Source organism: Podarcis erhardii, assembly GCF_964252035.2.
Source record: "Podarcis erhardii genome assembly, chromosome: 4".
Taxonomy (NCBI): domain Eukaryota; kingdom Metazoa; phylum Chordata; class Lepidosauria; order Squamata; family Lacertidae; genus Podarcis; species Podarcis erhardii.
Window position 1 is genome coordinate 52,704,027 of NC_138508.1, and position 15,271 is coordinate 52,719,297.

A 15,271-nucleotide genomic window follows, 5' to 3' on the forward strand; every position below is an offset into this window, starting at 1 on the left:
GAAAATAATACACATAATTTGCACCAAAACAGATTTTAAAACATTGCAATATTACTATGAAGACAAACCATCCATTTTGTTTTTCTGAGCGACTTTCCAAACAACAACTGAGAGGGCTGACTATTTACCACAACCTGAAAATATATGTGCTTGTTTATAGGCATTTCCAAGTTTCTGGAAGAGGGAGAAGGGGAAAGGGATTTGAGTTGATTCTTCAAGACTGTATTTTTAACAGAACAGTTTATTTTGCCATTTAACATGTGCTGAACACATAACACTCAAGGACTCCATTCTGAAGGAGGGGGATCACATAGCTTTCCAGCACTAGGGGCTTATATAAGTATATAGTTGGAAGCACTCATAGTGGTATCTGCTTTTCATGCCAAGACTGATTTTTATTTGGAAGTGGAAAGAAATGAAACAAGGAAATGAATGGTATACAAAATTTAGTAACACTCTACAAGCCAAATGAAAATGTGTTGACCTCATAGAACAAGACACAGTCACTGATTGAAAATAATGTTTTATAAATGATGGCCTTAGATCTATCCATAGGCCATGACAACTCTGTGGAATGATTTCCAAGTTGTTCACAGTAAGTGTTGATGGTGCTATAGTGCAAACTAGCTCCAAACACGAAAGGCTGAGTTTTGAATAGATAACTTTATAACTGGGGTGGGGAAACCCTGGCGCTTTGGATGTCACTGGACTACAACTCCCATCATCCTTCACTATTCGTCATGCTGGCAGGGGCGGATTGCAGTTGGAGTTCAACAACATGTGGAATTACCCGATTTAACTGGTTCTTTGGATTTGGGAGGGCAGACTTGTTCAAATGAGTATTTGAAGCCACAGTCATGGCCCTGTGTTAAAGATTGTGTTCTGACATTATAATAAGATATCAGGAGGAAGGAGTTCCTACAGCTTATAGTTAGAAAACAGTTCAATTGAATTATTTGAAATTTAGTAAGTTTGAGGATAGTCTATGTCAGATTTGGCATAGAAAGGATTAGAAAATGGCAATTTGCAATGAGTTAAATATGTGATGAGCAACTTCAGAAGTCAACAAGTGGTGTGGGTGGGTGGGTTTCTTTTCAGACTTTGCTAGAGTGTTTGGGGAAAATCTTTCTGCATTTGCACTGCATCTTTTGGGAAACTGCTTGTTGTGTTAGGTCAAGGGGAATGCCTGGTGTGTGCCATTACCCATGAATTGTGTGACCTGTTTGTCGTTTATTTATTTTTAAGGCAATTTTGTAGTCAATGTTACAAAATGAGAGCTCATAAGGGTGTTCTCCGCACATGCCAAGTGTGAACCTGCTGTGAGAGAACGTTAAATGTGAGAAAGGAAGAATAGGAATGAGTGACAGCCAGAGGAATATAAAAAGGTGTATCTGTGTGAAGGACAGGAATTTGGTGGGGGCAGGCTGGGCCTCAGCCTTGAAGTGTTTATAGTTCGCGTGGTTCAAGTGGATAGAAGTTAGGTGTGAAGGAAGACAGGGAGATGAAATCATGGGAGATGAGTAAGAATAGTTTGAAGGGCATGAAGGAAAGGAGGCAATATACCTGATATATACTCAGAGTCGAAAGTGGATTTCATGCTCTTTATTCAGCTCATAGTGGTGAGGAGGAATGAAAGTCCCCTCAAAGTATCTGCTTTATATACATTATTTACACAATGGGCTGCACGTGATTGGCTAATTCGGAATTCTCCTGTAGGCCAATCAGGTTGTGGATTCACTTCCATCTGGAGCCGGATTGGGTGGCTCCTGCAGACCAATCATACTGCTGCATTGTTCTAGGACCAATCAGACTGCTGCATTCTGAATCCTATTGTTCTAGGACCAATCAGACTGCTGCATTTTGGATCCTATTCAACGCGGTACATAACAATACCTGAGGTGCAAATTGGCTGGATTCTGGGGAGCAGCTTTTGAAAGTAGAGTAGAGGCTTCAGAAAAAAGGGAGGAAGGAGATTTAGCGGGCTTGAGTGTGCTTAATTTGCTGAATTTCCCATTTTTCTATTGCAACTTTTAAGACTTGCCAATTGACCTAAAAAGCCACCTTGGCCCACTCCTGCACCTGTACAGGAATCCACTGGAGTGATTGTTGAACATGGAAACCAGCATGAACCCTCACTAATTTCACCCAGTGAACTAGTTGTTATATGAAGAGAAGCAGCGGCAACCAGAGCTCATGGAACGCACCCTATTTCTCATCTCTCCCACTGAGTTTTCCATCGAGGTTCTCATTTCAGTTTGAAGTTTGCCTGATGAGAAAGTTGTTGGCACAGTCTTCTCAAACCATAATTCAATGTGGGTGGCATTGGTTGCCATTTGGGTACTTGTACCGTAGAATTGTGGTTTGAATAGCATGCTGGCTTCAGTTGAATTGGTTGAATGGGTTTGAATGGGTTTACTAGTGAAGACACAAAACTGGGACTTGGGTCCACTACTGTCAGTAACAGCACTCTTTTTACAAAGGTATTTGGCAAAACTGAAACTAACCACAAGATAGATTACCATACTATACCAATATTGCCTATATAACATATCTATTAAAACCTTTGGAAAACTTTGCTTTGGAAATATGGTATTAATTGTATGTGGATATTTATTTATTTTTAATTAATTAACTTACTTACCAAATATCTATCTAAGAATAAGGGACCTCACAAGTGGAGTAGCCTAGGGTCTCTCTTCATCTAACTCCGGCCCTGGGAATAAGTGAGAATCTGGAATGTAAGATTTAAGGAATCAATATTTTAAAAATGTGTGCTGAAGAAGTACAAATGAAAATTAACACCATGGAATGAAACAGTGGATTACAGAAAATATGCCAAAAGCTTGAGAAGTCAGTGTTTCACTTATTTTGTGGATTTTGGTATACAAATCTGCATACAGTAATTGTCAAAATGAAAAGATCATGATTAAATGTTATTGTAATGCAGAACCATGATTACGGAAAAAATGTTATTGTCATGATTGTACTGAATGCTTTGTTACTGAAATGTGGTTACTGAAATGTTGATGGAGTACTGCATTTTTGCGCACAGTGCTGTAAAACTTAAAGTGGAGGGTGCTAAATTGGCAATTCAGAATTGTATTCATTCATGTGTATTTTAATTCATGAAAGGAGACAAATTGTTATAAAGGAACAAACATCAAGAAGAGGTATTCTGTAGGGATGTGCATCAGATTAGGACAAATCCCATATCCTAAAGAAAAGCAAGATGCGGGGGGGGGGGGGGATATGGGGCTTCTCAGAGGCAAAGCAGGATCCATATGAGGTGATACAAATCAAAGTAGCATTTGCTAGAAATAATAGAAAGTAACATCTATAAGCTTACCGTACAAGGAATAGGGTGCAGTGATTGAGAAAGGGAGAAAAAAATTATGAAGAAGGGAGAGAGAAATTAGAGAGCTCCATTGTGACTGAGTGACAAAGATTTCATTCAGAAAGTTTAAAATCAATTTTGTGCCTTTCACAAAGACCCCTGGACCTATTAGCATGTCATTTGGCAGGTTTGTTGCCCAGAGACACTTCTCTTGTGCCTTCAGTTTTCAGCCCAATTGCCCACAAAACGCTAGAGGAAATTACATTTAGATAGAAGCAGTTTGTAGCAGTTAGAAACTGAAGCTAAATGGTTTACAAAATGCCTAACAGACTAGGATTAAGCTCTAATTGGCAACTATGCAAACTGAAGTGACAACATACTTGCAATTTTATTATATACTAGGGAACCACTTTCAAATAGTGGACTGTCCCACCTCCCCCCAAAAAATCAACTTAATTTTTCATTATCCAAAAAACATTTTTCTCAAAAGAACAAAGCATACCAAACAGACAACCAGTTAATTTGAACCAGGGCATGTCAAAACATGGCAGAACATATTTGCAATGCATGGCAAGAGCCCTTGTGGAATAGTCTCCACTGCATAGGCCAAAACTTGCCAAACATCTTGCAGGGGCCCAATGTTTGTCTGATGACACTCCCCCTACCTAAGAAACACATACAAGAACATAAAACAGAACTTTTTAAAATCTCCTGTGCCACATGCAGTCTGCCCAAAAGCACAACCTAAATTACTGAAGTGATCTCTCAGTTAAACTATTTGAAATACAGATACATGTGCCATTGCCAACAATATGCTAATATTCTTTTAAAAATTCCATTTCTGAAACTTAAGCATCCATTAATATTTCATTGGATTTTTTAAAATAGCATCATTTATGCTAAACATATCAAGTGTTTGTCCTTTTGCAACAGTCAATTTTACTTCTCCTTGTTTTTCCTTCAGATTTCCATCCATCCCAAAAATATGTTCAAAATTTTATTTGCCAGCAGTCTACATTTTTTAAAAAAAAATATCCATATAATTTAAAAATGTTTCAGTTACAGTTGCTCAATAAATTAACTGAGAAAGTTTGACATCTAGAGACGCCCTTGATTTTAATTAGAACTGAGGTTGCCTGATTAAATTAAGAAGTTCATATAATGTGTTCTCTTATCCTGAAATAGAAGAAGTGAGCTAAGTGATTGCATTTCAATTCCATCTGCCAAATGAGATCATCTCTAGCTTTTTGCTACTGCAAGAGCACCTCCTGCTGCTGCTAACATTATAAAATCTGTATTGCTAGTGTCAACTGTGAGCAATGTTTATATGGCAGTGAAGCTGGATGAGCATCTTCACTGAAGATTCTTACAGGTGTGCCTTCGTGGATATGTCAGGTTTGAAGCAGCCTTGGACGAGGTGCCCTCTGGCAGACTCTCTCAGAGCCATCCTAGGACTCTTATGTCCTCGATTGTTACATCTTAAGGTGCCATACATGACTATGCCATATATCTTTGGCTAATCATTTTGTACAAACTGTCATTAATGTGCCCCTAATATAGAAACAGGGACGTGGGTGGTGCTGTGATCTAAACCACAAAGCCTAGGGCTTGCTGATCAGAAGGTTGGCGGTTCAAATCCCCGCGACGGGGTGAGCTCCCGTTGTTCAGTCCCAGCTCCTGCCAACCTAGCAGTTCGAAAGCACCTCAAAGTGCTTCCCTGGCGGGAAGGTAAATGGCATTTCTGTGCGCTACTCTGGTTCGCCAGAAGTGGCTTAGTCATGCTGGCCACATGACTTGGAAAGCTGTCTGGGGACTAACGCCAGCTCCCTCGGCCAGTAAAGCGAGATGAGCGCACAACCCCAGAGTTGTCAGCGACTGGACCTAACAGTCAGGGGTACCTTTACCTTTAAATATAGAAACACAAGAAGTAACTATAAAATACTTTGATGACTTAGCACTGCATTGCTGTTTGACATATTTCCCCCCTGTTTGACATATTTTCCCCTTAAGAATGCGCCTGGATCATATAAAATAATTATAACTAAGCCAATTGCACTCATGAGTAATTAATTCAGTTGTGATTTGAAACAAGACCTGGAACCATTTGATGGATTTAGCCACAAGGGACAGGTGAAATTGTAGTAAGTATTGCTCCCTCAATTGGGCTGTAAATCTATTCAAAAGAATCCAAGAAAGTTTGGCTAAATTGTGCTAAAATAAACTGACTTTTATAGAGATTGCGATTTTTATTTAAGCCATATCCTTTAAGTCCTATATATTAAGGCAACTGCAAACAACATGGAGCACTGCTCCATTGGAGCAGCAATTTACTTTAATAACATTGGTTTCCACTGCTGACAAAATGTTTTGTAAGAAACTCCGGATATAGCAAGCAATTTATAGTGCTTTCTGGAATATATATATATATATATATGAAAAGTGATTATTTATTTACTTAAAATGAACCACACAATAAAACCAGTTATCATCAACATATATACGTATATATATTGTATATATGTGTGCTTATGGGCTTAATTGTCAAGTTCCTCTATCAATAGTGCTGTAAAATTTCTGATGGTCACCATCTGGAATATTTCACTCAACAAAGCAAAATTGCTGGATTCTTTTAAGTATATAAACTAACCACTATAATTTTCTGGAAGAAAACCTAATTGTATTATTGCTGCAAAAGCAGAGTTGGTGAAATCTAATACCCCTTGGCTGTGCACTTAACAAAAAGGGCTTTTCTCCTTGTTCAGGGTCCAATTAACCATGAGACATTCCTGAGCAAATGCCTAGCTCCCATCCTCATTTTACCAGGGGCTTCTATCAGAACTGCTGTTTCATTAGAAGTTCCTTATCAAGGACATTCCAAACACCAGACTCAGCTCAAACAGTTCTACCTGCTGACAGTTAACAAAATAGCCACATAATGCATTTTAGTGCATCTCAGTGCTGCTCAGTTGCCATCTTGTGAACTCAGAGTGAAGATATAAAAATATCTTCATACATTTTCAGACCAAGATGGGAGGGGGACACACGCCATTCAGAAAACCATGACAAGGCACACACAGAGACCCACCAAAAGCCCACCAAAGTCTGCATAGGCAACAGGGCCCACATGCTGCTCACACATGAAAAGAGTTGATGAATTCATGATTATTAGGGCCCACCTCTCTCTATTGCAGCACACACAACAACGTCGCAGTGTCTTCACTCCATGAGATTAAGTGAAACAACAATCCAGCCAGACATTCCTCCATTCAAGATTTTAATTCCTTATGTTGCTGCCTCTGGTCCTCACATTGCATTCAGCTCTCACTAGTGGCTTGTAGAAGCTATCAGCATGTGACAGCAGCCATACTCTAGGAAACAGCTTTGACTGGACATCTGAAATCAGGTAAGAGTAGCCAATGGGTCTCAAACCCTTGTTGAGTTACGGACTATTTTTCCTTCTGGCAAATCCTGCAGCCAAGCTGGTACCAAATGTCTTGCTCTGCTTTCCTTTGGACCACATCAGCAAGGCAGCCCAGGACTTCCATACACACTGCCCAGGCTTGCATCCTAGGGAGGTCACATTGGTGTTGCTAACACAGCAGTATGCTTTCATCGCTGGAGATGCACTCCATTGTCTCTCAAGGCAGATGGATGCCCACAACATTAAGTTACTCGCAAACACTGTTTTTGAGCACTATATAATATGGGAAGGAGAACTGTACAACCCAGAACTCACATTGATTCCACAGCCCTCTTTAGCCAGGAGAAGCTGTTTGTTGCTGACCTTCAGGAGAGATATGTCCCTTCCACAAGTGCCTATATTTCAGAGAGTTTGATAGTGTACAGTCTAACCTCGACAAATGAGCCTGGCTTCCATCCTTCATCACCCACATATTGACTAATTGAGCTCAGAATGGGATAGAGGGTATATTTTTCTGATTCACTTTTGGGGTTTTTTAAAAATATAGATATAGATAGATGCAGAATATAATAGATTTTCTGTACAATAAAATCTGTTCAGACTGTAAGGGGAAATATCACATTGACAACAGACTCTTCACTTGTGTGCTTTGGACAAGAACATGTCCATGCTTTGCAAAGTGCCAGGTTAAATGGCTCTAAATAAATGTTAACAAATTGTAGCAAGGAACACAGCTGGAAAATAGGTTTATTGGAATTATTTCTTATTAATGAAATCTAACAATCACCAAAGAGTTAAGGATCCATTCTTCACACTGTAGATAGAGACCATGTTTGCTGCGAAATAATCCCAAAGATGAACACTAACTGGGTGGGCACTTTGCAAAGTTTTTACATTTGGCCAAGAAAAACTTTCTTCAATAACAAACAGCACAGGGAGAGAAGAGTCTTCTTTTTTCTTCCAAAACCCAATCAGTGTTTCTGTACAATAACAATCTTAGTTGCATGTTTGCTGCTTTTGCTTCTCTTGGGGCTACTGTCCCTTCCCTTGCCGGGTCTGCAGATGAAAGGAGCCAAGCCAGGAATTACTCAAGAAGAATGTTGGGTCAAACTACAGCAAAAAGATAGATATTGCTCTATTTTTAGCCATGATGTGTTGCCTAGAGTTTTAAAATTCTACCCTGGGCAGAACTCCTGTTCCTTCAAGTACTTAGAAACAAGGAAACATTTAATGGGGAAATATATATAAACATGATCAAATTCCATCTATTGGCCTGTCTTGTCCAATCTTACTAACAACAATTCTCCTGGATTTCAGCCAATGCCTTTTCAATAAAAGCATTACCACTGCACTATGGTCCTGCCACCAACATTGCCCCATGGCTTCTTTCATCATTAACTCAAGGGGAATTGGCAAAACTCCCATTTGCCACATTTCTCTTGAAATGCAGCTCTCAAGCGAGGGAAGAACATTTTGCTTGCCGTCTTATTGAGAGTGAGAATCCTCCAAAAGTGTATGTTATAAACGGCTAGTGTAGAACAGGGCAGTGAATAAGATACAAAAGGTGGGAATGGTTTTCAGCAAAGCTCCAGCAATAATCTCCCCTTCACTTCTTGTTTCATGCTGTGATAATTGAACAAACAGCATGGGTAACTTCCCTATAGCCCATGGGTAGGCAGACTAAGGCCCGGGGGCGAGATCCAACCCAATCGCCTTCTAAATCCGGCCTGCGGACAGTCCGGGATAAAATGCATCTCTGGGTTATTTGTGGGGCATAGGAATTCATTCTTTCCACCACCCCCAAAAAAATATAGTCCGGCCCCCCACAAGGTCTGAGGGACAGTGGACCGGCCCCCTGCTGACCAAGTTTGCTGACTCCTGCTATAGCCAGCAACAGCCAGTATTTGGAGCTGCCCTCCTGACACCAGTATCACTGCCGTTTATGTAGACAGGGCAGAGTGGTGGTGAGTTCAGGGCTGTGAGGACACACTGGCAAAGCCAATTTGGCTCTGGTGAGTTGACACAGCAACTGCCCTGCCCCGCCTCATTCCTATCCAGGTATGCTGCCATCACCGCAGTGTCATCAGGGCAGTTTGGCAGCTCCCCAACATGCTCGCTGCTACTGGGTCGGTGTAGTTTAACCACTCCAACAGCAAATCCACATCAGATCCCCAATTGGTTCTTACGTCACTGTAGCCAAATTAACTTGTGATTTCCCTAATAAAAATGTGCTTAGCAACTTGACCTCTGGACAATTATTAGTAGCAATAGCAGCAGGAGCATTTAACACTTACAGTATCTAAAAAATGCCAATATTATTATGATTTATTGCATTTGTTAGGTGTTTCATGTGAAAAAAAGTTTTGAATTAATTGAACAACAGGGGGGAAATCAGTTAAAAGCCAAGTTTAAAAATGGCATATAAAATTCCTTTGACAATACAATAAGAAAGGCAAGTCCTACCCCATCACTCTAAAAGGGGAGCACCACAGCAGAGGCTAACTTAACCTCCAAAAGAATGAACTTCCATAGATAAGACCCATCAAACCCATATAATATTCTCACAGATTTCATTTGTATTCCCATTGTATCTTAAATCTGTGTTTGTATTAAACACCTAGAAATAGATTCTAGAAAGTGCAGTTTGATGGAGCTCCTTTAATTAAATCAATTCTATACCCTGTTTTTCCAGTGCTGATTGTCAGATCCCCAAGCTATCTTCAAATTCTAATCATTTTTTTTTACAGTTCTGTGAAAGGCATCCATCCATTCAAAACAGTGAAATTCAAGCCATTACCATATCACACTTAATTTTATTTTGACAGCTGCAAAACCCAGTTAACTCCTCCTAGAAGTTTGTCTACAAAATGATTAATTCGACTGTGGTTATTTGAGAGAACAGATTTTACTCAGACATATGAACTGACAATAAAACATACTGATGATAAACACCTTAATCCTTAGAGAGCAATTTGGCAAAGAAGTTGAGGACAATTCATCTTAAAAACACTGCTCTTTTGGTTATTAACTTTTCCATCAATGCTTAAAAAACAAACACCCCACAAAGTTGAGGGTCTATGCCTCAGTCTGCAAAAACTTTTCCAGGAAACATTTCACTGAAATTTAAATGTGGCTAGGGAACTTTTCAATTATTTTGTTTATCCCTTTTGAAATGCTATTAAAAAGCACACTGTATATTTTAAGTCAATCTCTGGAGGTTGGATAAAAGTCATTGATTTTATTTTGTCTTAAGACCTACAAAATACCTTAAGACCTACAAAATTGGTCTTAAGACCAATTGATTTCATTGGGAGCTAAAGTCAGTCATGACTAACTCATCTTAGTGATTTCAATACAGCCTAAGTTCAATCGACTTATGTTAGGAAGGATTCAACACAATATGAGATTAGTAACATCACAAACTTTTGATCGTTCTGTCAGAGCAAACATTTCTTCTTGCTAGAACGAATGATTCCCCCCCACACAACTTTTTTTGCAGATTCTCCTGACCCTCTGGAGTGGATTTGGAGGACGTGGGGGCATGCAGGGGAAAGAGAGTAGGGATGGCCCCATTGCACTAGCAGGAGCCCTTGTGCTGCCTCCCACTGGGTTAATTGGTTCTGGTCCTATGTGTTTTTATTCCATCTTGTTGTAAGCCACTCTAGGGATGATAGTTGAAGAACAGAGACTGCTGTAATTTGCAAAGCCCATTTCTGAATAGAAAGAAAAAATTAGCATTATGGTAGTTGAACAGCTAAGGGACACAGGAATTTAGCAGCTTGCTGCCCAACAGTCAGGTGAAACCTGTTGCCATGATAGCAATTTTCCATTGCTCCTTGTTTAATATTACTACTCCATTCATGTGCAGTACAAACCTAGCCTAGAAATAAAACTGTTGTCCTGTCAGTACGTGGCCAACATCACCAAAGCTACAACTTCATCACCCCCAGCTATGCACAAAATAATGTTCAATCATATAAAAAATGTTTCTCCTTTTTCTTTCTTTCTTTTTTTACTGCTGCTTTTTGAAAGCTATGCACTTTGCCTCTGGTATCCTGGAACACACCTATTTGGCCTCATTGCAGCAATTCCATCCTCTTTATGTCCATTATGTGATAAAAAGTTCCTGTCTTTGTTGCACTAAAAAGAAGCTAAAGTTTTTTTGTGGAAAAGCTCCAAGTATGGCTGGGTTACATGTCCCTCAGCTAAACAATGTCTCCAAATGCTAAAGGCAATTAAGCTATGTATTTTACAGGTGATGATATCCATCAAGAAGAAAATGTCTAACTGCTGTAATATAGACTTTAATTACATGACAGAGATACCGTCAAAACAAAAATATTATTAACTTGCAAGTAGTTTTTTTTAAAAAAATGAAATAGATCTGTCTCTCTTTTTGGCAACAACAGCCTGTCTTCTCCGAAGGAAAATAATCATATTTAGTTATGTAAAGGCTAAAAATAGATGGTGAACAAAATTTACCAAGAAAGGTTTAAAAGTGTGTAAAAAAACCCACTACTTTTGCTGCTACTAACAACAGCGACAACAACAGACTTCACAAGCATTTAGGCAGCCAAAGCCAACATTTACCACAGCTGAATACAATGTTGGTTCTTGTATTAAACTTCAAAAGCTAGTCCTCTATAAAGATATTTTAAAATCTACAACGTGGATTAGCTTAATATTGGTAAATCAAAATTATCAGATCTAATACAACTCTACATTATTGGAATAATAAGATTTAATGTGTTGTTTACTTATTTTATACAGTAGTGGTCTAGTTTTGATGACAGGTGAAGCCTTGAAGAGTGAAATACAGAAATCTAATTCATTCTAATTTCATCATGGCTGGTGAAATCAAACTCAGGGAGGGTGTGAAAGACTAGCGGCTGGTTGAAAGTGGTTGCTTCACAGTGTGAGGGGATGGTGTCTGCCACCTTAGACGAGGCGGTAGAACAGCCACTACCGAAAAAGCGAGGCTTTGATCCAATCAATTGTCACAACTATCACCCAGTTGCAAATGCCATTTTTAGGGAAGGTGACAGAGAGGTTTGTGGTGGAGCAACTGGACATTCCTGGATGAGAATGATTATCTGAATCTATGCCAGCCTGGGTTTGGGAGCAAATCAGCCTTGGTTGCCCTTTGTAGAGAGGACAGGAGGAGTGCAACCCTGCTCCTTCTTCTCAAGCTTTCAGTGGCTTATGAATCCATTGGCCATTGTATACTTCTGCGGCAAAACTGCAGGCTGGGCATCGATGGCATCGTTAGTGGTGGCGTTGTGATGCAGTGGCTCCATTCCTACCTATTGGGCCATGTCCAGAGAGTAACTCTGGGAGAGTGCTCCTCAGCCCTCTGGTGTTTACACTATGGAGTGCCAGAGGGCACTGTTGGGAACAGTCATTAGGAATTTTGGAATGAAGTACCATCAATATTCTGATGATACCCAGCTGTATTTCTTCATTACATCTGAGTTAGGAAAAGCTGTGGAAGCCCTGGACCAGTGTCTGAATGCAGTGGTGGACTGGATGTGAGCCAGTAAGCTGGGCTGATATCCTAGAAAGGCAGAGGCCTCGAGGGTAGATGGTTCCATATCTGGGAGATAGATTAGTTGCCTGTTTGGGATGGGGCTGCACTCGTTCTGAAGAAGCAGATTTATAGATATTCTTTGATCCATATTTGTCTTTAGAGGCTCCAAGTGACTTGTGGCCTTCTAGCAACTTTGGCTGGTACACCAGCTGCAACTATTCCTGGTTTAGGGTGGCATGGTCCACACATACATTGCTAGCCTCAAAACACAATTATGGTAACACACTTTATGTAGGACTGCGATTGTGTCTGGTCTAAAAGATGCCGCTGGTGCAGAATGCAGCAGCTACTCTCTCATAGTAGCAGACTGCTGGCAATACATATTGGTTACCAAATTGCTACCAGACTAGGTTCAAAGTCTGTGTGTTAATTCGCAAAACCCTAAACAACTTGGGCTGAAAGTACCTTAAGGTTCTATCAGATCCCAGAATCCACTTCAAAAGAAACCAAGTATATGCACCTGTCACAGAAGATATGCACTACTTTATGCACAAGTACTATAAAGAACAATGTGTTTGACGCTGCACACTTATTGAGGGAATGCACATTAAAAACAGTACTTCTGAGTAGACAAGCATAGGAATATGTTGTACAACTGTTTTTCCATCTACCCAGCACAGCTTCACATTGTACTATTGAAAGAGCTAAATATTGCTGTATATTACTTTGTCTCGTGCAAGCAGAACTATCCTATTCTATTAGTCATAATCTGCTAATTGAGTATTTTTAGTGCCTAGCACAAGACCTCAGGCTTCATGCAAAATCACAAGCCTATAAAACTTCACAAATACAAGTCTGTTCTTGGCCGCTGCAATTTTCCAATGTTCTTTGTAGCAGACCTGGATTCATTTTAAATCAGCATGCATGAGCCTTTGCTGAAACTAATTTTTCCTGGCCACCCAAAAGCAAACTGAAGAATTGGACTTGATCTTCAGCCTTGGCAACAACATTATATTGGCCCACCAAGTTATTCGGCAGCATTGGTTGTTATGGTGTTACAAGAAACAGTCTGTTCTGTGTACATTCTGAAAGTGTATCTTGTGGATGTTGCACAATCTATTCATTTATTTGTTGTTATGTATATAGCACCATCAGCAACAATTTTATTAGGCTGAAGCAGAGGGGGAGATGGGAAACAGGACCAAACTATCAGGTTCCTCCCTCCATCAAGTGTCACCTGGCTGAGGGAAAGGTGGAAAGCAGGGCCACGTTATCTGGCTCTACCTCCCTCCATAGGCTATCACCTGGCTGCAACAGAAAGGTGAGAAGCAGGGGCATTCCATCATCTCTTTTTATCAACACCCTTTGGCTCATCTTCCTGAACTGTTTTCATTCCATCTGCTCATTAGAAGACCCACTATGTAACTTGAAGAGTTTGTGCCAGAGTTTGCAATCTCCCTTCTTGATACCTTTTGTTTTCTTTTAAATTGCAAGCTGTGGGCCAGGGATTTACTTGTTTTAATTGACCTTATATAAGTTGCTCTAGCAGTCTTTTAGCTGAAGCTGGTGTAACATGCTTTAAAATCAATTATGTATTTTGAAAAATTGTTCATTATGCATGTGGATACCTCTTAAGATACAGGAACCAAATTTTGCATTATGGTTCCCGAGATCAAGGGGTAGGTTTTTATTTATGTTTGGATACAAATGGGTGCCATTTTGAATCAAGATGGCAGACTGTACCTTTGAAAACTGCACTGATTTTATTTGTTAGAATTCCCAAACTATGGAGCATGAGGTTGCTTGTAAATACATAAATGTGCATAGTGCTTTACAGAATACAATAGGACAGGTCCCTATCCGAAGGATCTGCAATCACTAATCAGATACAGGGAGACAATAGAGGAAGGTGATGGAAATGGAAACAGGGATAATAATGAAAAGAATGTGTAATTATGCTTAGCTACAATAGGACCTAGGACCATGTCAAAGGCTTCACACAAAAAGGGTTTTGAAGAGGGATTGGAAGAGACTCCCATTCATTACCATGCTTTGAAATAACTGTACACTTCTCAAAAAAGTGAATGAAAAATGGAAAGGCAAAAGCAGAAAATGGCTGCTGTACATTTCTTTGTAAGAGCTGCTGCTTCTAATGCCAGAAAAAACATGCTTGCCTGTTTCAGTGTATTCAGTGGTGGGACACTTGCAGCCCTCCAGATGTTGCTGGATCACAATTTACATAATATTTGAATATTGGCTATGTAGTAGGCTGTAGTAGGCTACAGCTGATGGATGTGGGGAGTCCAAAATCTGGAGGACAACACGTTCCCCAGCCTGGGTGTAGGCAAAAAAACCCCCACAACTACATAAGCATTATCTGTGTGTAGGGCAGATCCCATAACTCAAATCAAGGAAGGCATAGTTCCACATGTAGAACTCTGGGTTAAATGTGGGCAGGGTTTTTTCGGTACTTCTCAGGTGGACGCCATTGCCATTATAAAAAAACAAAGGAGGCGTTCGTGCCAAGTTCTGACACTACTTTTTCTAGAAAAATAACACTGAATGTGGGTAGACTCACATAGACCCTCTGGGCTACACCACCAAAGTTGGCTGAAGTTGCAACCTGTGTTGACACCTGAATAGTTTGACCTGGAAAAATCACCTAAAAATCACAGGCAGAAATGTACTTTCCTCCTCTACCTCTTCCCCACAAAGAGGGTGGTATGGTAGTCCACGGGCTGGATTTAACTACCTAGTCCCACTCACAGAAGCACACATCCATGCAGCTCCCAGCTGCTCCTCCTGAATGCCCCCACTCTACTACTGCACTTTGTTGTAGGGCAGAGTTGTGTGTGTCTCATGATCTGTCCTGTACTCTCTAAACTAGCTTGTTGCCCTAGGTGCGGTTGAAGAGGTACCCTGTGCTTGTACTGAAGAATCAACTGCTACTCCACCCACAAGAATGGGATTGGGGCAACAACTTGTCATT